The sequence below is a fragment of the Phacochoerus africanus genome, chromosome 15 (assembly GCF_016906955.1).
Source record: "Phacochoerus africanus isolate WHEZ1 chromosome 15, ROS_Pafr_v1, whole genome shotgun sequence".
In the NCBI taxonomy this organism is placed as follows: Eukaryota; Metazoa; Chordata; class Mammalia; order Artiodactyla; family Suidae; genus Phacochoerus; species Phacochoerus africanus.
Genome location: NC_062558.1, coordinates 80,045,066 through 80,069,951, shown reverse-complemented (window position 1 = coordinate 80,069,951; position 24,886 = coordinate 80,045,066). Strand labels below are relative to the sequence as shown.

Below are 24,886 nucleotides of genomic sequence, written 5' to 3'. Positions count from 1 at the left end.
AAACTTAAAAGGTTTTGCACAGCAAAGGAAACCATCAACAAAATGAAAATCTACGGAATGGGAGAAAATATTCACAAATGCTGTGACTGACAAGGGATTAATTTCCAAAATACACAAACAACGCAATGAAAAACTAACCAAAAAATTACTAGAAGACCCAAATAGACATATCTCCAAAGAAGACAACAGATGGTACATGCAAAAATAATCAACATCACTAATTACTAGAGAAATGCAAATCGAAACCACAATGAGATGTCACCTCATACTAGTCAGAATGGCTATCATCAAAAACTCTACAAACAATAAATGTTGGAGAGGGTGTGGAGAAAAGGCAACCCTCCTACACTGTTGGTGGCAATATAAATTGGTACAGCCACTATGGATAAGAGTATGGAGTTCCTTAAGAAACTAAAAGTAGAGTTACCACATCATCCAGCAATCACATTCCTAGGCATATATCCAGAAAGGACAAAAACTCTAATTTGAAAAGATGCATGCACTCCGATGTTCACAGCAGCACTATTTATAATAGCTAAGATGTGGAAGCAGTCTAAGTGTCCATACACAGAAGAATGGACAAAGAAGATGTAATATTTATAAATAGTGTTTTTTTTTTGTCTTTTTGTCTTTTCTAGGCCCTCACCCATGGCATATGGAGGTTCCCAGGCTAGGGGTCTAATCAGAGCTGCAGCTGCTAGCCTATACCACAGCCACAGCAATTCAGGATCTGAGCTGCATCTGCAACCTACACCACAGCTCTCAGCAACGCTGGATCTTTAACCCACTGAGCAAGGCCAGGGATCGAACCCACAACCTCATGGTTCCTAGTTGGATTTGTTTCCACTGAGCCACGACGAGAACTCCAGTAATGGGATATTACTCAGACATAAAAATTATGAAACATTGCCATTTGCAGCAACAAGGATGGACCTAGAAATTATCATAATAAGTAAATTAAGCCAGAAAGAGAATCTATCATATGATGTTACTTAAATGCACTACCTAAAAAAATGATAGAAATGAACTTATTTATAAAGCAGAAATAGACTCAGAGACATACAAAACAAAGTATGGTTACCAAAGGGAAAATGGAGGCTAGGATAAATTTGGAATTTGAGATTAACATATACATCCTACTGTATATAAAATTGATAAAAAAATCTATAGTACAGGGAAACTGTATTCAAATCTTGTAATAATCTGTAAAAAAAATCTGAAAAAGAATAGCTACACATATAATGCAGTCACTTTGCTGTACACCTTAAACAGTTTACATCAATAAAAATAATAAAGGGGATAGAAAACTTAAGAAATATATTGTTTCCAAAATGAAAAATCAGTCACACACTAGAAGTTATCCAAAACATATCTGATAAACTGCTTGTAATCAGAATAAAAAATTATTAAAATGGAATATTAAGAAAAAAAAACTTTTTTAAAAAGGGCAAATAATTTGAACAGATAACTCACCAAAAACTGTGGATGACTAAATAAGGAATGAAAAGATGCTAAACATCTCCAAAGAAATGAAGGTTAAAACTTGATGAAAAACTATCACACATCCAGTAGAATGCCTCAAATGAAAAGAGCAACAACCTAAGTCTGGGTGAGGATATGAAGTAGTTAAGACTTCTCATACACTGCTGTGAAGACAAAGTTAAACAGCCACTTTAGACAACACCTCGGCAGTTTCTAAGAAAGTTAAACATAGCTTGATCATTTGATCCAACATTCCCACTTATAATTATTCAAGGCAAATGAAAACATAGGGTCTGTTGGAAGATTTGTTTTCAAGTGGTCACATGAGCTTTAGTCTTAATAGCTAAATACTATTAAACTATTAATAGCTAAAAACCCCAAAGGTATATGAATTGGTGAATTGATAAATGTATTACGGCAAATCCATTCAAAGAATGCTGTCAGAAGGATGAAAGCACAAGCTATTGAAATAATCAACAACACGATGAATCTTAAAAGCATTCTGCTAGGTAAAAGAAGCCTGACCCCAAAGACTATATCTTGTATGATTCCACTGGAATAAAATTCCAGAAAGGCAAAATTATGGAAATGGCAAGGGTGGTTGCCCGTGGCTGTCACGGGAAGAAACTAAATATAAAGGGATAGGAGGGAATGGTAGGGGTGATGGAATCATTCTATACCTTGACTGCTATTAAATGACCTTTCATATTTGCCAAACTCATAAAGTTGTACATTTAAAATTCATGTTTTTTTTTTTCATTTGTAAAGTTTACCTCAACAAAACTGATTCAAAAAGAAAGGGCCAGAAATGACAGAAAATAAAGAAACTGTTTTTCTTTGGGATTTAAGAGCTGAGGGTACTAGAACAGGCCAGTTGGAATATTTTCATTACGTCAAATTCAAGTGACTCTTGAAGACTCTCCTAAAGAGTCTACCTGTGTTCTCTGCTCCAGACCCAAGTTCTTAGTTCCAACCCCCCATCCTGGTTTCTTTTGTTTCCTTTTCCTTGAGATTAAAGATTGTTCTTTTTTTGGCAAAGAAATTTTGAAATTTCAGTTTTGATAGGAAAAGGGTAAACAATGCCAGTATTCTCTTTCCCTTATTTCTGTGAGGAGATGGTTTGGGGGAGGAAGATTTTGTGATTGGCCTGGTAAAGCCCTCCCACTCCCCTGCTCAAACTCCACGACTGGTTATTCTGCCCCTAAAACTGGATTCAGACATGAGCCTACAGAATAAAGGGCAATGCACATCTTTCCCTTACTTGTCTTAATGGCTGCTCAGGCCTCAAACCTGTCTGGCTATAAAAGATTTGTAGCACAACAGGAATTGTGGACTCAAGATAATTTTAACTGCAGTGCAAGAAGCCCAGGGGTGAAGGTAATCATTTTCAGCCATTCTTGTTAGCTTGCCACGCACGTTTCCATGGTTTCATTACCAATACAGACACACAGAAGTATTTAAAAGTTTACCTCGATTTGGAACAGCTTTATCCCACACCTTTTATGGATTTTTCATCTTCTGTGACTGTCATCTTCGGCATTTGCAGCCCTTCTCAAGAGAGAGGGAGAAAAATATGTTGTGGGTATAATATATGATGATTCAACTCTGTTGTTATCATCACTCATAGAAGAGATGGGGAATCATAAGGTATGAGTTATCCTCCACTCCCTCATTCACAGAGATAAAAACATAGAAATGCCATCCCAACATTTAGGCAAGATATACATACTAGGAATGGCGGAGAATAATAAATTGTCCCAGTAACTCCTATATTCTGTCCACAATAAAATGGTAGGATTGAGGGAAGCAGTGGAAGCCTGTAGAATAAAATCACGGTGCCACCATCTTCAATCTTTATTTGGATAAAAAGTCTCCCTGTGCTTTTGGTGTTCAGCAGCTACAGGGGTTCTATCTGTTCATGGAATGGGCAGATTCAGCAGATGGTTCTCTTGTTCCAGCATTAGATTTGCCTGTGGGATTTAGGAACCATGAGACACTGCAAATTTTGTGAGCAATGATCCTAACAAAGTGCTTCTACTGTGTAACCTTGGACCCCTTCTTCATCTTACTCAGCGCAATTGGACATCCATCCCCCAGCGCCCCCTGTGTTGCTGTATATGCACAATGGCCTGTTCCTGGTTTCACTTCAAGATCCTCATTTAAGGGTTTTCCCATATTGCAACTTTGTATAATTGGAGCCCTAGAACTCCTATCCATTAATTCTGGTCTTTGTATGAGATAATCACTGTCCCACCAAAATTCACCCCCCGAAATTGCAATCCTAGAGGAATCTGTGAAGCTCTAGTATTAAAATTCCATAAGATATGTGTAGAATATTCCAATAGTATTTACAGTTCAATATATTTTTTCTCCCCAGAAACATGTTCCTTAAAAAATATTAAACATATTCCAGACTTTCTTACATGTACAAGTCCTGTTATATGTCCTCCTTGTAAACTGGCATGAGAACTTAGGGGGAAAAAAAGACCATTCCAGAAAGGTTTCACATGTGGACTCTTGTTTGTGCCAAATTCATCTTTCATCCTTAGTGAGACTATTAGAACTGCATGGGAACCTTAAGGACTGTTAAGATGATTAAGAGCCACATTTAATAGTTGCTCCAGTAGCATCTTGACAAACATTTTAATTTTATATCTCTCAAGTAAGCCCATAAAACAGCATGATCTAAAAATTCTTAACAAATATATGAATAAAAATTTAAGCATGCATGTATTACTTATGCTGTTTTGAGTTAATTACATAATAATATTGCTTTGTATACACCTTAATTAGATTAAATATTGATCAGTGCACTTTCCCACTTTCCATTGATATTTCATTAACACACAATAACTGTCTTGTTATAGCTAGATGCAAGTTCAAATTAATTAAAGAACCTGACTGGAAATGAAAAGTTATGGAAGGATGTACAAAGCAACCCATTTTACACATAAAGAGGATTGGAAAACTCAGGCTATGAATTAAAGCAGGGAAGAGAAATTAAACTCTTACCTACTTTAAGAGTTTAAAGTAATTAGATCTGTGAAGAATGATCCACAATTTTTTTCCATAGGGTTTCAAATGTAATATCATTTGGACTAGGTTCATCTATCAATCTGTATTAAGGAAGAGGTTATTAAATATTACAATTATTCCTGAGGATTATGGTCTTTGTTTATTTCAAAAAGAACCTAGATTTTCAACAGCATCGAAGATTTCTTAGCATGTGATTAAGGCTGTTTATTTTCATGCTGATGAGCTGAGAGCTATTTCAATGGGGAGATGCTGTAATTCTTCCATGATTTGGAAAATAATTCACGGTACTTTTTATGTTGTCATTAACTGTCACGTTCCTTGAGTTAAATATGAGCCCTGTCATTTGGAAGTCAGAAAGCGACTCCTAAATTTCTCAATTTCATTAGCAATTGATTCAAATCATTTCCCGAAAATAGTCTGAATTGACATATGAATTGTAGTGGTTCCTCAGCTTGGTGATTAATTAATCAAGCCATCAGGTTCACATTAAACTATTTATCAATCTTACGATTTCCTGCTTTTCAGAAAAAATTAAAAAGCTCTCTAATGATATTTTATGAGTTTTGAGAAAAATTAAAATGGGACCAAAAAAGTAATCTGCCCTTCCTAATTCATGAAATTCCATGATGTCAATTTCTGTGAGCCAAGACACGGAGAGGAGAAGATGGGGCTGGAGTCTGAAGCCCAGGGAAGGGTCATTTCTACAGGCCTCTCTTTCTTCATCTGTAAAATAAGATAATTGAACTAAATAATCTTTTTTTCTCACATTCAACATTATGTTTGAATAAAAATATGACAGTTATGATTACCTTTTTAATTTCTAAAAAATTATTGAGTTACAGTTGATTTATAATATTATATGTTTTAGGTATACAACATAGTGATTCAGTATTTTTATAGCTTCTATTCCATGAAAAGTTATTACAAGATAATGACTGTAATTCCCTGTGCTATACAATATATCCTTATTTCTCATCTTTTTTATGTATAATAGTTTGTGTCTCTTAATCCCGTACCTCCAATACAACTTTCCCCCTTCTCTCTCCTGCCGGTTCCCACGTCTGTGAGTCTGTTTCTGATTTGATATATATATATATAAATTTGTACTATTTCTTTTAGATTCCACACATAAGTAATATCATATAGTATTTTCTTTCTCTGACTTAGGATTACTTTAAATTTTATTATTTTAATGTGTCATTGTCCTTACATGAAAAACAAACAACTTGGGATTATTGATAGAGCCTCAGAAACTTCACATTAAAACTATAATTGATGTTCTTGGAGTAGCTTATGGACACTGTTCTGCAATTTGCATTTGAAATACAATTTTCCACTCAAGGACACATTCACTTGAGTTTTGTAGGCTTAATTATAACAAGAGATCACCGTCAGTTGCTTTAGCTCAGAATGACAGTATCAACCTTTCCAAGATTGGGCTGCACCAAAACTGTTGTTGGCTGAGAAAACTGCTGGCAAAATATCAAGTGTTTGGCTATTTAATTTCATTCAAACTTTGCTGAGTTCAGATAATAGCCAGTTCTTTTCATACTAAACCACTAGCAAACCAAATTCAGCCCCCTTTATTTCAGATTTGCTGTGTGTTTAACTATAAAATGAAAGTCTTATTCCACACAAATCCCTCTGGTATTATTTAGAGAAAACTGAAGATTTTCTGTTAAAGCTAACTGCATTTTAAGTGCTGGGCTGCCTGTGTCTCAGGGCAGAAACTGCAAGCCACACAGGAGGAACCCTCCATGTGCAGGGAAGTTTGATTGGACTTCCGCCCTCTGCCCTCAGTGCCAGGACAAAGGCCAGAGGGGTGGTCTAAAATGATACAGGAGAAAACTCTAATTTGAAAAGATACATGCACCCCAGTGTTCGCTGTAGCACTATTTACAATAGCCAAGACATGGAAGCAACCTAAATGTCCATTTACAGAGGAATGGATAAAGAAGATGTGTTACATATATACAATGGAATATTACTTAGTCATAAAAAAGAATGAAATCATGCCAGTTGCAGCAACATGGATGGATTAAGAGATTATTATCATACTAAGTGAAGTAAGCAGGACAAAAATAAATATCATATGATATCATTTATACTTGGAATCTAAAAAATGATATGAATGAACTTATTTACAAAGCAGATAGAGACTCACAGACATAGAAAACAAACTTATAGTTACCAAAGGGGAGATCTGGGTGAGGGATAAATTAGGAGTTTGGGATTAAGAGATACATACTACTATATATAAAATAATCAACAAGGGCCTACTGTATAGCACAGGGAACTGTACGCAATATCTTATAATCTACAAGGGAAAATAATCTGAAAAAGTATATACATAAATTATATATACACACACACACATATATACACTCTTTTGCTGTACTCCTGAAACTGACACAATGTTGTAACTCAAGTATACATCAATAAAAATAAATGAAATAACTTGGGTGGTTTTCATGGCTCATCTCTCAGCCACTCCCTTCTCAGGAAGGTCAGGGGAATTCATAGAAAGGAAATTATTTTTCCTCCATTTTTTTCTCATTCTCAGGGCCAGCTGCGGCTGGTTCCACTTGCACAGCAAGAACCACAGAGAAGGGGCCTTGGATTGAGAGAGAACCACCAAGAAACCACCCCAACATGGGTTTCCCTGGAGGCTGAGTAAGCAGCCCTTCTCTTTGAAAGCAGGGAAAATGCCTCTTATCCTGAAATTTTGGGTCTTACCTTGGATCCATAATGGCACTGGGCACCCTCTACTTCTTCCTTTATTGATAAAGAGAGCAAGAACCAAAAAAATTAGTAACTTGCTCAAGAATGAAACTTTTTAGAAAAGCTATGGTCTAGAGGGAGGATGGGATGGAAATGGAAAAGCAGAAAGGCTGTTTGACACACAAACCCACAAAGGATTAAGACTTTGTCTCCATACTAAGTGAATTAAGTCAGAGAAAAAAGACAAATACCATATGATATCACTTATATGTGGAATCTAAAAAATATATACAAATAAACTTATTTATGAAACAAAAACAGACTCTTAGAAAACAAACTTGTGGTTACCAAAGGAGGAAGGGCATGATAAATTAGGAATTTGAGATTCACAGATACACACTACTATATATAAAATAAACAACAAGGACCTACTGTATAGCACAGGGAACTATATTAAATATCTTGTAATAATCTATAATGGAAACGAAGCTGAAAAAGAATAATGTGCGCGCTCTCTCTCTCTCTCTATATATATAATCTGGCTAAGTCACTTTGCTGCACACCTGAAACCCAGTAAATTGACTATAATTCAATTTAAAAAAACCCTAAAAATTATCTCCAAGTGAGGTTATTCACAATTGCTGAGATGAACGACATAACTGGGAGAAAGAATAAGGCTCATCACACAACCAGCAACTTGTGTGCCATTGTGGAAAAATACTGTCCACAACCCCTATTTTATCAGTTCTTGATTATCTTATGTGTAGCACCATCATATTGCACTGCTTTAAGAGTTCGTCTGTTCAGCATAAACATTTAAAAATATAACAGAATTTTTATAACCCTGTTTCAGTTTGACTGCTTCCACCCTCCCCCTTCCCCCTCATATACCAGAAGCCTCGAGAAAATGGAGAAGCCCAGGCCTATTTCCACCTCACATTTGTCCTGGGCATCCTTCGTTTTAGTCCCATCCTGTGGGAAGACAAAGCGATGCGTAAAAGGAAAATAATATGAGGGAGGACATTGCAAGTACCAAATGAACCACCTAAGCCCTATGACAGCCTTGGTCCTTCGCCAAAGGACACCTCCAATTATATTAATTAAAGAGGGAAAAACTCCCTCACCACTAGATCATATCCTTCTCCTGCTCTTTTGTTATAATGCACTTATAATGCATAACTATCCCAAGCCCTCCCTGGAATACGCCATGCTTTCAAACTCCTGGGCTGGCACCGTGAGGATGGAAAGGAATTGCATTTGCAAATGTCAGCCTACCTCATCCATCTCCCCTCATTCAAACAATACACATTTGAGGTTCAGCAATTGGAGTTATATATTTTTCCTTAATGTTGTTGTAAGGTAATGGTTCTCTTATCTGAAATTCATCAGCCTGCTATAAATTTAAACTCCATTACTGCCAATAGAGAAAAGCTAAGCACCAAACCACTTTCAATAAATTTGCACTTATGCAATTGAACTGATACGGCCTCAGAGGAAAAGGTGAAACTCGTCTTGAGATATTTAAGTTAGTCTGAGTCACTGCTTCGTCTGGTGTTAAATTGGATCCATCGAGAAATGTAGGGCAGCACTCATCAGCCCTGAGTTATAAGAAGAGATTTTTAGGCTGAAAAAAATTCCATCTCCAGCATTCATTATTAGACGGTGTGATTCTAAGAAACCGCTGGCTGGCTCTCTTATTTGGCACAACTAAATGCCTCAAATGCAAACCCTGATGGATGAATATTTTTATGAATAGCATTAATCCAGCCCAATGCCTAGAGATTTGTTATGCCCAGTTGTGAAGCGGAAAGGGAGGATGCCCATACACTCAAAGCAAGAGGGTAATTACAAACATTGGCATGAGACTTACAGGGTTTACGGATAACACCATTTTTAGTCTATACACCCACCTGGGGTACAACACTTGTTATTTGTCATCTTCCATTTATGATTAGGGAACTGAATCTCAGATACATGAAATGACCAGATTTATTGGGTGTGTGAAAGCAGTGACTTGATGTCACATCTTCTGGGTTCTGTGGTTTTGGCAGTGGAAGATCAAGGATGCACCCAATACAGCAGCCTCAAAAGATCTGCCAGGATCTCTTAGAGAAGAAGGACATCTTGATCAGGAGCCAAAGGAATAAAACAAGCTACCCAAAGAGTCAGAGCTGTAGCTTCCTTGGAGGGGAGGCCTCCAGAAGTTGACCTTCTGGAGCATTTCAGCTTGGAGAGAGGGGTCTGCTGGCCAATTAGAGTTGATGGTCTTACAGGCAGAGGACAACATGGCCAGGCAGGATCTCTCAGCTTATTAAACCCTGGGGATTTAGAAATTTAGGATGAGTTCTATTTATGGCTGGAAAAAAAAATATCTCTCTGTGGACTCAAGCATGGGAAGTTTAGCTCCCAGAATGTAATGAGCATGCTACAAGTTGTGGGGGCTTAGCTGTCAGACACACATGCACACAACCACCCCCACCAATCCCTTCTCCCATCCCCACCCTCAGTGCCCATTCTAAGGCCAGAGCTGGCATCACATACCACTTGCAAGAACTGAACAGCATTTGCACTTAATTGGACGATATACATTATTCATGAGCCTTGAGTCTGTGATGATTTTGGCATTCATTAGGGGGGAAAAACGGGGCATTAGTTTTCTTGGTACAAAACATTCCGTATTAAACTTCATTTGCAATCCACTTTTCAATGTGAGGAATTAGAAATGCTTTTAAGCAAAGTTAGGAACTATGAAATAGCTAGAAAACAAGCAGCAGCCACTTCTAAAGATGGTGAATAAAGGAGTAAAAGCTGGGGTTTTCAGATGTCTCAATATTCAGAGCTCTAAGTTTTGAGTAAAGGAGAGGGAGAGTCAGCCTAAAATTCAAGCAGGTTAACAAAAATTGCAACAATAATAATGATAAATGTTCATATGTATATATATTGACATATATGTATATACCATGTATATATGAACCTCTATATTTTATATTTGAAAATATATCTATATATTCATACATACACACCTATTCAAAATTTATTTCAAAGCAGTAGATGAGTTGTGGAGTTTTTTTTCTCTGCTGTTCAATCTGCCTAGTTTCCCTTTCCACAAGTGTCTTGAGTCTCAGAACTGAGATCCACTAAGTAAGTCAATCCCTTTCTTGTGCAAATGAAGAAACTGAGGCCCAGTGAGGGTTTCAGGATCCCTAGTGCTCAGGGGATAAGAAGTGAAGAAAACTGGGCTTTCTTGGCAATTGCATGCACCCCTACCCCACGTGGTCACGGCCCCCTGGAGCCCCTTTTTTTTTTCTTTTTTCTTTTTTTTCAGGGCTGCACATGCCGCACATGGAAGTTTCCAGGCTAGGGGTTGAATTGGAGCTACTGCTGCCACAGCCACAGCAACTTGGGACCCAAGCCACATCTGCAGCCTATACCACAGCTCATGGCAATGTCAGATCCTTAACCCACTGAGCGAGGCCAGAGATTGAAACTGCATGCTCATGGATCATAGTCGGGCTCGTTACCACTGAGCCACTACTGGGATTCCCTGGGCAGAGCCTCCGAGGTTTAACAAATCTGGTCAGACACTATAGGATCGTGGGCAACCCTCTTCATCTTAAGCCTCAATTCTTCAATTTTAAATGCAGATATATTTTGGAGGTTTATTAGAAGATTTAGAGAAGATAACTTTAGGTAAAGCCCTTAGGACAATGCCTGGCATACACTAAACCTCCATCAAGATTCACTGTGATTGTCCTGCTTTTTTGTTGTTGTTGTTATAAAGTCTGAACACACAGCCTACCTGGACTCTCTAGCTATTGCTTGCTATGGTCCCACACTGGTGACATTTGTCTCATTTTATCAGACACAGAGTTCCTCAAGATTACAGTCATCTTGTAGGCCTACTCAGTATTCTGCAGGCCTGGTCTTCATTCAGCTGGCAGGTGCTCAATAATGATAAGAACTGTGTTTTACATTGTGGGTCAGTTTATACTGTGCAGTCTTTTCACGTGCCCCTGAGATGGTGATGGACCTGCCATCAGAAATCAGCACTGACTCTGTGCTTTAATAGTGCAGGAAGATCCCATGTCCAAGACTTCTGGCAAGCAAAGTTCCCCTCTTGGTCTCAGTTAATGCTCATATATGCCCAGGCAGGCAGATACCACTGCCCCCATTTAACAGAGAAGGACGGTGAGTTTGGGGGAAAAGGGACCTAAATGCCTGAAGCCAAGCAACAAAAGGGTGAGCCTGGAAAACACTCTTGTGGGTCTTATCCTATATCCAGCACAGATGCCATTCAACTATCTCAGTGGAGACTCGCTGGGGGTTGAACACAAGGTGAGGTCCCTATTAAGGATAGTGCTTTCAGAAGCGAAGGGTAAATAGGTTGGCTCCCTTCTGAAAGTCTTTTATTTGAGAAGACCCCAAAGCCAGAGTAAAGTGATTGCTCTTCACTGAGGTCTGAAGCATAGCTCTAAGAGGCTCATCACAAGAGTGAAATTTCTTTGAAGCATCCCATTAAAATTCATATCCATTTGAGTCAACCCCACTTTAAAATATGTGGGTTCATTTAACATACATTTTACTCCTTAAATCTAAAGTAAAAAAGGCATTCCAAGAAAAGGCACCAGTTTTATCTTATAGTTCAGGGCATCTCTGGCCCACAGCTGTACACTTTTGAAGAATGGTTGGGGGGCCGTCTGACAGTAATTTCAGCTCCAGCCCAAGTGCGTGATGACCCCACAGTCTATAATCCTCAGGGCACAACTGATGGTCCTCAATGAGGGTGAGGGCAAGCCTCCATCAGTTTCCCTTTAGGGGCCACCAAAGATGCCCACTTTCCCACACTAGCCCTGAGAGCAGCTGAACTCATTTCTCTTCTGTCCGTGTGTATTAATTCCCGTTTCTGTAATGAGATACAGAAGAGAAAAAAGGGGAAGAGGACTGATGTGGAATCAGATTGGGCCTGATGAGTTATGGAGCCTGCCTTCTCATCAGCGATGTAAAACAGCCCCGGCTCTATTTACTGCCGCTGTCAGCAGGATCGATAAATAACATTTTCAGTGACATGAAGAGGGAACGTGTGAGCTCAATGAAATGAAGGGGAGCCAGAGGTGGAAGCAGACAATGCCCTTTTTCTCCCCCTGCCCAGGCAGGAGTCACCTGTTTGACTGGAAGAGAGAAAGGGGGGACACATTTGGTTCGGATTTTAAAAAGGGAGTAGGAAAGAGCTTCTCTGTCGAGAGGGGCAGCCTGAAAGGGTATGGCCTGTTGTCAACATTGCTTCCCTCTATGTCGAGCTACATATGCATCTGAGCCTATCAGCCATTATCAGTGGGCCTGGATGAGCAATGGCCCATCTCTTTGGCCACTTCAAAGGGTGGTATTTGGCTTATTGCTTATACTTGAGAAAGAGTTAAGGGCTAAGATGGAGTGCAGGGGAGACGTGTTTTGACTGCTGCCAGAGGGCTGAGTGGATGCTGACCATTAAGAAAGGTCTCTGTGGTGAGAGGTTAGGTGGGGTGACCTACAGTTCACAATTCCACTTCCCTCCAACAAGAGTTTGGAGGTCAAGAATTGACATAATCACAGAATTTCCACTTTTCATCCTGCCCAACCTCCCACCAAACAGAATCCTCTCCTCAGTGCTTGTGAGGGGCAGACCCAGCCTCTGAGCAGAGAGGGATCATGAACCCTTCCCATAACAGGCCCCCTCACAAGTGCAGGGGTGGCTGAAACAACTGATGCAAAGCAACAGACACCACCAACTGCAGTCTGCTTTGCAAGCAGGGTGAGAATGGCATTCTGCTGGCAGGGCTGGGATATCAAGTATACCCCTGGCTAGCCCCTCTTGCCTTGCTCTGGGGACAGTTTGTAACAAGATGCTCTCAGTTAAAAGCATAGGAAAGAAGCTCAGTTTCAGGTGCAGTGAAAAAAAAAACAACTCTGAGGATTTCATTTACATTATTGTTTCTTTTCCCTGGATACTTTGCTAGCATGTTCATTCAGGCTAAAAACCATGGATTGTTAAGAATCACTTATAATATCCCAGACTCTTTTTGGCATTTAAGAGTTTTGGCAGAAATCAGTTGTGATAGCTCCAGAAACATTTGGGGGAGAAAGAGGAAGAGAAAGGAGGAAGTCATTGGTGTGGGGGAAGAGGGAGGGTGGGCAGAGAGAGGAGAGAGATGGACAGAAGGACAGCAAGAAAGAAAAAGGGGAAATAGGAATAGGAGGAAGAAGAGAGAGAAAAGAAACAGTAGGCTGATCGAAAGGAGAGGTGAGAAGGAAGGAGTGAGAGGGACTCTCGAAAAATCCTTATTCTCCTCAACTCTGCTTCACATTTATAAACACTTAATTGAGTGGAAAACAACATCACCAAATAAAGCTCTTCTCCAGATACTGTGTTGAAGGTGCCAAGAAATAGAATCAGACTATGTATATATATAATATATATTACATATGACATTATATATATATTTTTATATGTATATTAATATATATACATATATAATATTTAACAGCTTTTTGTTGACATTATGTCCTGATAAATTCATGGCGAATCAAAAACATTATAAGTTGAAGTGCATTTAACATACCCAAACTACCGAACATCACAGCTCAGCCAAGCCCACCTTAAACATGTTCAGACTACCTTACATTAGCCTACAGATGGGAAAAATCATCTAACACAAAGCCTACTTTATAGTCAAGTGTTGACTCTTGTGTAATTTATTGAATACTGCAGTGAAAGTGAAAAGCAGAATGGCTGACTGGGTGCTGGATGGTTGTAAGTTTATCAGTTGTTATTCGGGGCTGTGAGCTGTTAATGCATATCACTAGTCCAGGAAAATTAAAAATTCAATTTTTTCTATCATTTATTTATATATATATTTTTTCTACTGCACAGCATGGTGACCCTGTTAAACATACATGTATACATTCTTTTTTTCTCACATTACGTGTTCCATCATAAGTGACTAGACAGAGTTCCCAGTGCTATACAGCAGGATCCCATTGCTAATCCATCCCAAAGGCAACATTCTGCATCTATTTACCCCAAGCTCCCAGTCCCTCCCACTCCTTGCCCTTCCCCCTTGGCAACCACAAGTCTATTCTCCAAGTCCATGATTTTCTTTTCTGTGGAAAGGTTTCTTTGTGCTGTATAGTTTCCATTGAATGTACATTGCTCTCATACTATCATTACATTGAAAAATTATTATGTCAAACCATCCTATGTCACAGACTGTATATATATTTCAGATTCTAATTTCAAGTATACCTCAGGGAAATCTAGTGAAATTCTTCTGGCAACAGGAATAAGTCAGAATTAAAGTCCTTTTTAATACTATAATAGTGGGTGCTTACTAGATGCCATGCAGTGTTCTAAGTACTTAACTGTTATTAATGTATCAAATCCACATGCCAAGCTTATGAAGTTGGACCCATTTTACCATGCCTCTTTTACCAACAAGCATAGAGACTGAGTAACTGTCTAAGGCTATACAATCAGGAAGGTAGGAGCCAGGATTTTCTCTGAGGCAGTCTAGCTACAGAGACTGGACATTGGACCACCTTATGATTTTGCCTCCCATTCATTTGTGAATTATTCACTCATTCAACAGGTACCTGTTTAGCTCCCCATCAGTAGGTCAGGCTCAGACCCTCCCCCAGTAACAACCCAAGGATATAAAAGAACAGGTACATGCTCAGCTCCAAGGAGAGTGGGTCTGATGGGTGACTCACAATGAATGCTAACTGCATGGTTATTTGTCTCCATGCTCTCAAAGGGATAAGTGAGACAGACACACACAGATTTGCATTTCTAATATGCTCTCATTCTCACATGAAGTCAGGATCGCTGGCCTGGGGACACAGTTTGAGGACCATTGGATTAGAGACAGTGCAGAAAGCAGAAAGGACAGCAGTTGAGACCTAGAGTATCATTGAGAGGTTTCTAGGTGAAAAGGCAGGAGGGGTGAATGTTCATAGACTTGGAGGCAATTGGCATATTTTCCCCTATTGGGGAAATGGAAGTGATGGCTGGAACCTGATGTGTAAAGCTGGTGAAGGCAAGGAGATTATGCTGAAGACGCAGCTTGAGGGCCAGGTAAATTAACAGAGCTCTCACTCAGTCCAGGAGGGGGTCACTCCCCACTAACAATCCCACTGAGTACCATACAGAGTTCGTTGTTTCCAAAGGATCATATGAAAGGTAAGTCAGATTTCCAATCACTTAGCTGTCCTTCCTCTATCTTCTCTTAGAGAAAGGCTGGACTGAATTTGTGTTTCTGTTGCTGCAAGAGCACAATGAATATGCTCAAATTGTTGCTGGGTTTTGTCTATAAAACCCACCTCTTTATGGGGTCACGGGTGACTTCTCTCCAGATGATTTTAAGAGGAACTAGAAGGCTCCACTGGCCACTTAAAAGGTTCCAAATCCCACATTTGTAGTATTCTTACTGATCTATGGGATCACCATGTGACTTCTATTAACATGCAAATGTGTGTGCAGGGAAGGTAATTTATTACTATTAAATCCTCATAAACACGGTTGGAAACAGGAGTTCATCAGGATGTCTACTTAGCCATGGCCTGGGCTGGAGTTGGGCGGGGGGCACAGGGGTCTATCTCATCCCCTGATGTATATTCCACCTGCACAGAGGTCACTGGTCTTTATGCTCACCATACTAGGACAGGCATGCATACACAGCTATGTCAAGGACCATTTAGATGTACACACGTTCAATTTGATATTCATTGACAGGTTCATTTCAGTCATGTCATCGTTGCCTTGGGGCCCATACAGGTAGATATATACATTCTCCATAATTGTTTTAGGGCTCCAATCTCCAATGGACGACAACATTTTAGGAGGCATTTTAGGGGTAGAACATGCAGTTGGGTACCTCAGTGAGTGGTTACTACCAATAATTGAAAATACGCATGAAGAGAGAGTGAGTCTTGGAGACCACTCAGAGTGGGATGGGAGAGAGAGGGACAGGGAAGGAAACAGACGGTGCAGCAATGGGGCACTGAATGCAAATTCCTTTTTATCAGGCTCATGGCCTCAGGGTCTGTTTAGGAAGGGTTGGGTTGAATTTTCATGGGTCAGTGAGCTTGGTTGTGGCCTGGCAGAGGGACAAGGGTACTACCCTGCTCTCTGAATGAGAGCATTCTTGCCTGAAATGATGGAGTAGCACAAATCCTTCAAGATATAAACTAAAAAAAAAAATCATTTAAGCTCTGAAACATGAATTACAGTTTGAATTTTCTTCTGCTAAGAGGTACATACACTTCATTGACTACCTTAAAGCATCTGGTAATTATGCTGAAATGGTATAGGTGGGGAGGTGGCATGAGGAGAGATATGGATAAGGAGGTCTGATCCCCCCCATCGCTGCAACCACTGCTAATACGAAAAGTGACTCTTTCACTTAGGTATGGGGATAGCGAGTCCACAATGAACTTTTTTTTTCTTTTTTTTTTTTAAATCCCCATCAGATCCTGATCAGCAGGACTATTAGTGTTTTCTCTCTGTCTCTTAAAACCTGATATACGTCAGATCCCCAGGTTGTTAACTGCTGATTTGACTATCATTATTTCCTGCTTCAGATGACTCCCCCATTTATCTTAGCTTAATACATTACCATGCCAGCATAGGATGGTATATAGGTATTCTTTTATTATGCTCAATAGCATATTGAAGCATGTGTCAATTTAAGGTGACATGCAAATTTAACTTTCTTCACCCTTTAATTTGACTCAATAGTAACAAAATATGGGCCTAACAGACAATGTCTTGTCTATTAGCAATTTTACAGTGCATCACTATTAGAGTCTGTCATCTTAGTATTTATTTAACTGAGTTGCATATGATCTAGTTGAACATTTCATATGTGCCTGTATTTTGCTTCCTGACAACCTGTGTAGAGAGCACATCCAGCATGGCATATGAAATACGCATGCAACCTCCCATGAAAATATTTACAAATACATGATGTTAATAGTGAAAAGCTTAAACAAGGGTGACAATTAATTCTGCTCCAATATGCATAGTTATTATTGAAATTTTAAACTCATTAAAGGAAACAATTTGAAGAAGGAGCTTTAAGAACTAGGGATACTGCATTAGCTTCTGTGCTTCTAAAGCTCTTTCTTGGGGAAGAGATGGGTAGAGTTTGCAGTTAGCCACCAGACTATAGCCAAAACCAAAATTCATTGACTTTTTCTGTGGTTGGAGTGCGAACTCTTTTTTAATTTATTACTTTAGAAAATGATAAATAAGGCCTTAGAGAAAATTCAAATTTGTCTATAAGCACTATTAATTCAGTGAAAATATCTCTTAAATTGATCTGAAAAATAACAGTATATACACATACGCCTCTACATGCATGCATACATCCATGAAATAAGATAGGGTATATATGTATATTAATGCATATGCATGTGTATATACAAGTGTATATATATATACACACATATATAAATAATACCGCTATGTGAAAAAAAGTTATATCTCATCTTCCATGTTCTCAAACGCAATTCTGAGCCATTTTTCTCAACCTATTCCTTACTTGTCCTTCAAAGAGTCTTGTATAACTGCCTTATTTTTATGTTTCTTTAAACTTTTTAGTTGGATGAGCTTTGGCTTTATTTGGCAATGGTGCTTCATTCCTGGAACATTAGGAATCATTATTATCAAAAGTGGTAGACTTTCCACTTGACATTAGCCAATGGGCTTTGTTGTTTTGTTTAACCTAGTTTTAAATAGGTTGTAGGATATACACCTTTCGGCGATGCCAGATCCAGGTGTTCAAGTGATGTTGTCAGGGCTCTGGCTATCTTGCCAGGTCTGGATTCACTTCCCACTGTATGACTGTGTTGTTCTCAGATAAGTTCTCTCCAGGCCCTGGTTGGTTTACACTGCCAAGCACTGGACAAGTCACTAGACTGGTTTACACTTTGGGTCTAGTCTGGTGACTTGAGCCCTGCTTAGGGCCAGGGGGCTAAATGGGATTCTGAGATGAACAGCTTCATCAGTGCCACATGTAATGGCTGTGTACTGTGGGGGTGGGGGGCAATGGGGAAGGTAGATTTTGCAGAAAAAGGGAATTAGAAGTAGAAACCACCTCTCTATCTTACCTATCCAGGTGCCTTGACTCAGATCACCTCAATCTTTTTTGCTTTTTAGGGCCACTCCTGCAGCATGTGGAGGTTCCCAGGCTAAGGGTCGAGTCAGAGTCACAGCTGCCAGCCTACGCCACAGCCACAGCAACACCAGATCCAAGCTGCATCTGTCACCTACACCACAGCTCACAGCAATGCCGGATACTTAACCCACTGAGCGAGGCCAGGGATCGAACCCACAATCTCATGGTTCCTAGTCAGATTGGTTTCCACTGCACCACAATGGGAACTCCACCCTAAACATCCTTTAAATCACAGCTGAAGTTGCTTAGAACATTCTAGGGAAGTCAGGAGTCAACAAGAGCCCACAAGATAAAACAGTTGCATGGCCAATAAGCCTTAAAATAAGCAATAAATGATGGTCAGGTGGCCTCCATTCAGGAGTCCTGGAAAAGCAGGCAGACATTCTATGCTCAGTGAATAAACACCAAACAAATCATACACATCCTTAAAATGGGTTCTGATCATAACCACTGGCTAGATCCCTGGAGGAAGAAGGAAAACATAATTTCATTCATGCTTCCTAGACCAGTTCCTCCCGCATTTTTCAAATTGTCTTGCCATTGAATATATGCCTTCTCTAGAATGACTTGTGGTTTAGGATACAGTGCCAAAATTCTAGGATAAGATAGACTTGTGACAATGAGGCCAAGTTACTTAATCTCTGTAAATTTGGCTCCTTCTTTATCTGTAGTATGGGAATAAGAATATTCATTTCATGGGACAATTGTGAGGCTTTAATCACTTAACCTCTTTAAGCTTCAATTTCATCATGCATACAATGGCATTTCAACATATCCAATGTTAATAGGATAGGTCAGCATTGCCTATTCAAGATCTGTTCTACTATTCTTCCTAGGTAGCATAATCCCAGTTTTGGTAGGGATGGAACATGTCATGATTTTTAACAGACTCACCCTTCCTTGCAGGTTGGAGTAGTAGATGAGATATAAGTGAAAATGGTTAAGAGTAATAGAAAGGAATTCATTTTAAAGGGGGCTGATGCAGCTGAGAGCTATACTTTTTTGCCCTTATTTCTTATTTCTATCTGAATTTAGGATGTGATGTCTTCAGCTTCAGCAGCTATCTTGAGACCATGAAGAAAAGACAAAAAGAACTGCTGGGACCTTGGCTCTGACATCCTTGAGTTGCTGAAACAATGCCAATAAACTCTTACTTCTAGATTTCTTGTTATTTGAGAAAAAAATAAATCCCTTTGTGTTTCGTCCTTTGTAGATAGGTCTCTGTTACTTTTAGACAAATGCAATAAGAATTGTACAAGTTTTGTTAAGGACTGAAAGAAATAATCTGTATCAAGCACTCATTGCAAAAATCTGTAATACTGCATCTAAGACATTTTGATACTGCTGTTTTTTGTTCTTTCTAGAAAATGTCAATGAAATGTTTTCTCCCAACTGTGTCACAAGTACCACTTGGCTGACAACAAATGTACATTGAGACTGATTTATAAGATGTACCTGATTTCAGGAATGTTAGGATGGATAAATCATATATCTCAGAATCAATGGAATTAAATAATAACAATAGCTACCATTTATAGAGCAATTCTTATTCATAAATCTAAGTGTTGACACATTACCAGTTACATGGTAGGTGCTCAAACTGTTGTTTTCTTCCATCCTTATCCCGAATTCTAAGGCAAGAGTGTATCTGTGAAGGAGGAAGCAACCTTCTTCAATCATATGTAAGTCATAATAATTTCTGGATGCACTCTGGAGGTAGCCCCCAGGGAACAGTGCCTTCTCACAAAAAGGAAATCCTAAACATGAATTTTGGGAAAATAATGAGTTTTGTAGGAAACTGTCTTTTACTGGTGACCTGACAAAGCTGGTCCCTAATTCCAGTTGGCTCTTCAGATTAGGTCTGATTAATGAGCTGAAATTAGCACTATTGGGACAGACCAGTTCATTGAAATATTCAGAGTCTCCTATCAATGTCACCCTCTACCCAGGCCTGATGGGGAGGCAGCCTCCACCATCAGCGTTTCCATGACGATGCAGTGCATTTAGTCAGTAGCACCTCCCGAGTAAACAGTAATCCTTCAGAAAAACAAGAAGGTCATTACAGCAACTTGTCAAATCAATGCAGAGGGTGTCGAGGCCGATTAAGGCATCTTCTCTCACCGCTGACACAGTGTCAATAGTACTGGGCCACTACTGCTCGGGCAGATGATTGAAGTGAAGTGCCCATCAGTCAGGGCGTTGGGGTGGACTAACGATTCCCCACGCTGCCTATTAGAGCTACATGACAACTCAATCCTGTTTGTTGGCAGAGAGAGAGGGGGAGAGAGAGAGAGAAGGGGAAAAAATAGTGACCTTGTTGCTTTGTTTGAAGCTGAATTAAATTGACAAGAGCAGCTAATCTTTACCTAGGGCGATTAACAGAATTAAGGACCACAACAAAGGCGCCCAAGGTTTTACCATCTAGGCAGGGACTCAGGGATGTTTATGATGTATGAAGACCTCCTTTGGTATTCAGGTATGATCCAGATATGTATTCTGTGCCAAGCCTTTTCCAAATGAAGCGTGGGTAATCCCATTAACACCCTGCCAAAGCAACATGTAAGGACACAAGGCACTCACTGAATATGCCTCTTTCAGCATCAGCTGGGAAGCCTACTCTTCCCGGTGGCACTAGCTGATTATTTTAGACTTATGAATCTGGACTGAGGAAAGCCATAAATACACAGAGTTTTTACTATATTTCCCTGGAGAAACATTTTGCCTTCTTTTAAATCTTCTAAGCCCATGATTCCATGGTAATTTTTTCCCCAAACCATCCAATGGTTCAGCAAAATAAGAGAAGTGCCTCATGTCAAAACAGAACTCCTGAGGAAGGAAATGAGCAGTTTGAGAGATTCGTGGATAGAAATGATTATTTTTTCCCCACTTATTGGAACATCCTATTCTTAATTCAATCAAAGTCATGGGCTCTATTGTGGACAAATTACAACAGTGATATAAAGGATGAACATTCTACTTGTATGTATAAAATTACACTTATCATTTACAAAGGCTGCTCTTCAATGACCAAAAGCAAGGTCATATATATATATATTTTTTTTTGTAAAGGGACAGACAGTACATATTTTAGGCATTATGGACCTTATTACCTCTGTTGCAGCTATTGAAACTCTACTAGTATAGCATAAAAAGAGTCATGGACAATATGTAAATAAGTAGGAGTGGTTGTGTTCCAAGAAAATCTTTATATATAGTAACAGGCAGTGGACCAGATTGGTTTGCAGACCCTTGACCAAAAAGACTGTAGCATTTCCATTTAACCAACTAATATTCATAGAATCTTTCTATTTGTTAGGTAGAGGACTAGCTGTTAGACATAGTGCCTGCATTTAAAGAACATGCAGTGTAATGGAGAAGATAGGTAACCAGGTGCATAAATATTATACAATACATTAGGTGCTATAGTTAAAAAGACATAAGTGAAAGTGATAAATTCTTCCCAGGGCAAAAGACGTCAGAGAAAATGAAAGAAAACAGGAAGCATTAGAGCTATACATTCCAGAAACACTAAGTAGGTAAGAACATCATGAGTTCAGTGTCCCTAGAGTTTAAAGTGGTTGGGGGGAAGAAGCGGGAGAGAAACAGGTAAGACAGATGAAATGAGAGGGGCAAGGAATAGGGAAGAAGACTTGGGGAACAAATCGGTTGCAGCAAAGACTGGAAAGGTACTTGGTAACAAGATGAAGGGATTTATATGGTAGGCTAAGGAATTCAGATTTATTCATCTATAGTCAATATAGAGAAATTAAACAGGGGAATACTTCAATCAGATCATTGTGTGGACACAAGGAAAGACTAGGCAGAGACTATTATCATAATTCTAGGAAAAAAGAATAAAATCCTGGATTAGGGCTGGTCAGGGAATAAAAAGAAGAAAAAAATATGAGAAATGTTATATAAATAGATTCTGTCAAGTGTCTGCTCTTAGGGATGCAGCAGATATGGCTTAAGAGTTACCCCAGCATATGTCCCAAGAAGGTTGGTTTTGGGGGGTGTAGGACCTTGAAGAGAATTTGCACAGGGCCAACTAAGGCAGCACAATCAAGGGAGAAATATAGTCTAAGAGGATAGCCAAGAATGTTACCATAGAAACAGTTTTTAAAAGGCAAGTATGGAAGATGGTCCAAAGTGAAGAGTGGGGTTTTGGATTGCTGAGATGAGAGAAGCTCATGAGAACCAGTGAAGGTCAGGATGCAGAGCTGGAATACTGTTGGGACAAATTGTTCAGGATGAAGGTGAGTAGGAAATGACTGCTTACTTTGGTGAAGTGAGGAGATTTAATAACATATGGGCCCACCTACAGTCAATAACACTAGTATTTCAAGATTTCTAGCCAGGCAATTCAAAGCAGGGTGCTGTTAACTGAAGGAGCAAAGACAGAAGATGGTGTAGGCAGAGAGATATTGAATTTACTTTAGGGTATGATGAATGAAAAACACCTACATGCTAACTGGTAGCTTGTTGAAGGTAAGGATGCAGAGCTTAGAAATGGAGATATAATCTTGAGACATCAGATATAGCTGTTGTTGAAGCCATGGAAATAGATGAGAATACCCAAAAAGAATGCATCTAAGAAGAAGAGGGGGGAAACAGAATCCATGAAAAAGAAAACATTTATGGAGAGAATGAAGGAAGGAGCTGATTTACTAAAAGAGATAAAATGGTCAGAGAAGTAGGGAAATCAAGGGCGAATATAATGTTTCTGGAGTGGAGTGGAGGGGGAGGTAATGGTTAATAGCAAAAGCTACATGGAAATGTATGTAGTTAAAACCCATGAGAACAGAAAAGCCTTTGGGGCTAATTGTTGTCAATCCTTGGTCAAAAGAGTAGTATGGATAGAAGGCAGATTATCCTGGGTGAGGACTGAATGGGAGCCACTGTCAAGGCTTTTGACAATAAAAAGAGATAAGAGATATGGCAGCAACTTTAGAAAGATATATAGCAGAGGGAAAATATTTAAGAATGAGGAATATTTAAAGATATATGAGCTCCAAAAAGGAAAGTATGAAGGGTGGTCTAAAGTGAAGAGTGAGGTGTTGGATCACTGAGATGAGAGAAGCTCCTGAGAGTTGGATAGAGTGCAAAGCTGATAGAGTGCAAAAATATTAGGAGCTACAGAAAATCCAGTATGTTTCCTGAATTAATCTATAAACAAGTATTACCTGTGGGTGTTTCTTCACTATATTGTTAGGCCCCAATCCAGACTTCCTGAGTTAGTATTTCCACTAGAGGAACCTGGGAATCTCAATGTATCATAGGCATCCCTGGTGATCTTTATAGCCAGGTATGTTTGAGAAGTTGCTCTAGGAATATCTGAGATTAGAGCAGTGGTCCACAAACGACTTCCGTTGGAATCAACTGCGGAGTCTTAAAAAATTATCAGTACCTGCCCCACCCCCAAGAGATGATGACTTATTTGGGCTAGAGTTCCACCTGGGTATTGGGAATTTAAAATTTTCTCATGTGATTCTAATGTGTAGCTAAGTTTGAAGTGTAGATGTGGGAAAATGAGGGTGAGTAAAAATAAGAAGGGGGAAAATATGCTGTTTCATATTTGATTATTTGGTGCAGGGGTTGAGTTGAGAGGGAGAATACAGTGATGTGATGAGTGAGAGGAGAAATTGAGAGAGAGTGAGGAGAGGAGGAAGATGAGGGAGAGTAGGAAGGAGAAGAGGAAGAAGACATGGTTACATGCGGACCATTGTGATTAGTAAGTCATAATTTTAGGTTATGATCTTGGAATCTCAAGTCCACAGAATATAGCTACAGAGATGACATACCCAGGTGGAGTGGAGTGAGTATCTTTGGAGTAGAGTTGGTTAAGGAACTATGATGTTTGAGTTCAGGGATGTGAGATTGAGTAGGGTAAAGAACTTGAACCCTACATTTGTTAAACTTGAATCTTTGGCTTACTAGCTCTGTAACTTTGGGCAAATTATTTGACACATGGAAGCCTTGACTTCTTCATCTGCAAAATGAAGATAATAATGCTTACTATAAAATTGTGTGAAAAAGGGAGTAGTCAACAGTGGGCTTGAGGAAATGTCCAACCAGGTAAGAAATAAAGAAAAGTTTTTTTTGAGTTGAACAAAAAGGTGATTATTGCTGATAAGTTTCAATAGAGTGGTGAGGGAAGGGGCCATATGTCAATGGGCTGCAAAAGAAATTCATGAAGTAGAACTCTTTCAAGAAGTTTAGTGAAGAGAAAGAGATATTTTATAGTAAATTTAGGAAAAGGCATGGCCTGTGAAATACTTACGGGATTTTAATGATATTAAATTAAATAATGAATACAAGGCACTTAGCTCAGTGGAAACATCATACTCAATAAAAACCACAGCTAAACAACACTACAATTGTGTGGATGATAATCACTGAGTTAGGGAAATAAAAATATGACATGCTTTATGGGTTTG

The 24,886-nt window shown here is 39.2% G+C and overlaps 1 long non-coding RNA gene across 2 annotated transcripts in view; it reads right to left on the bottom strand.

The window, feature by feature from the left end:
• The window catches only part of LOC125116416 (uncharacterized), a 76,020-nt gene that overhangs the window by 4,249 nt on the left and 46,885 nt on the right, over window positions 1–24,886 (bottom strand). The window contains exons 2-3 of one of the 2 annotated variants that reach the window (XR_007132318.1): window positions 7,255–7,293; window positions 2,952–3,030 (exon numbers count right to left, since the gene is read on the bottom strand). This is a non-coding gene — a long non-coding RNA (uncharacterized LOC125116416). Of the gene's footprint in view, window positions 1–2,951; window positions 3,031–3,211; window positions 3,806–7,254; window positions 7,294–24,886 lie in introns of those variants that run through there. The other variant, XR_007132319.1, reaches the window with a different exon arrangement.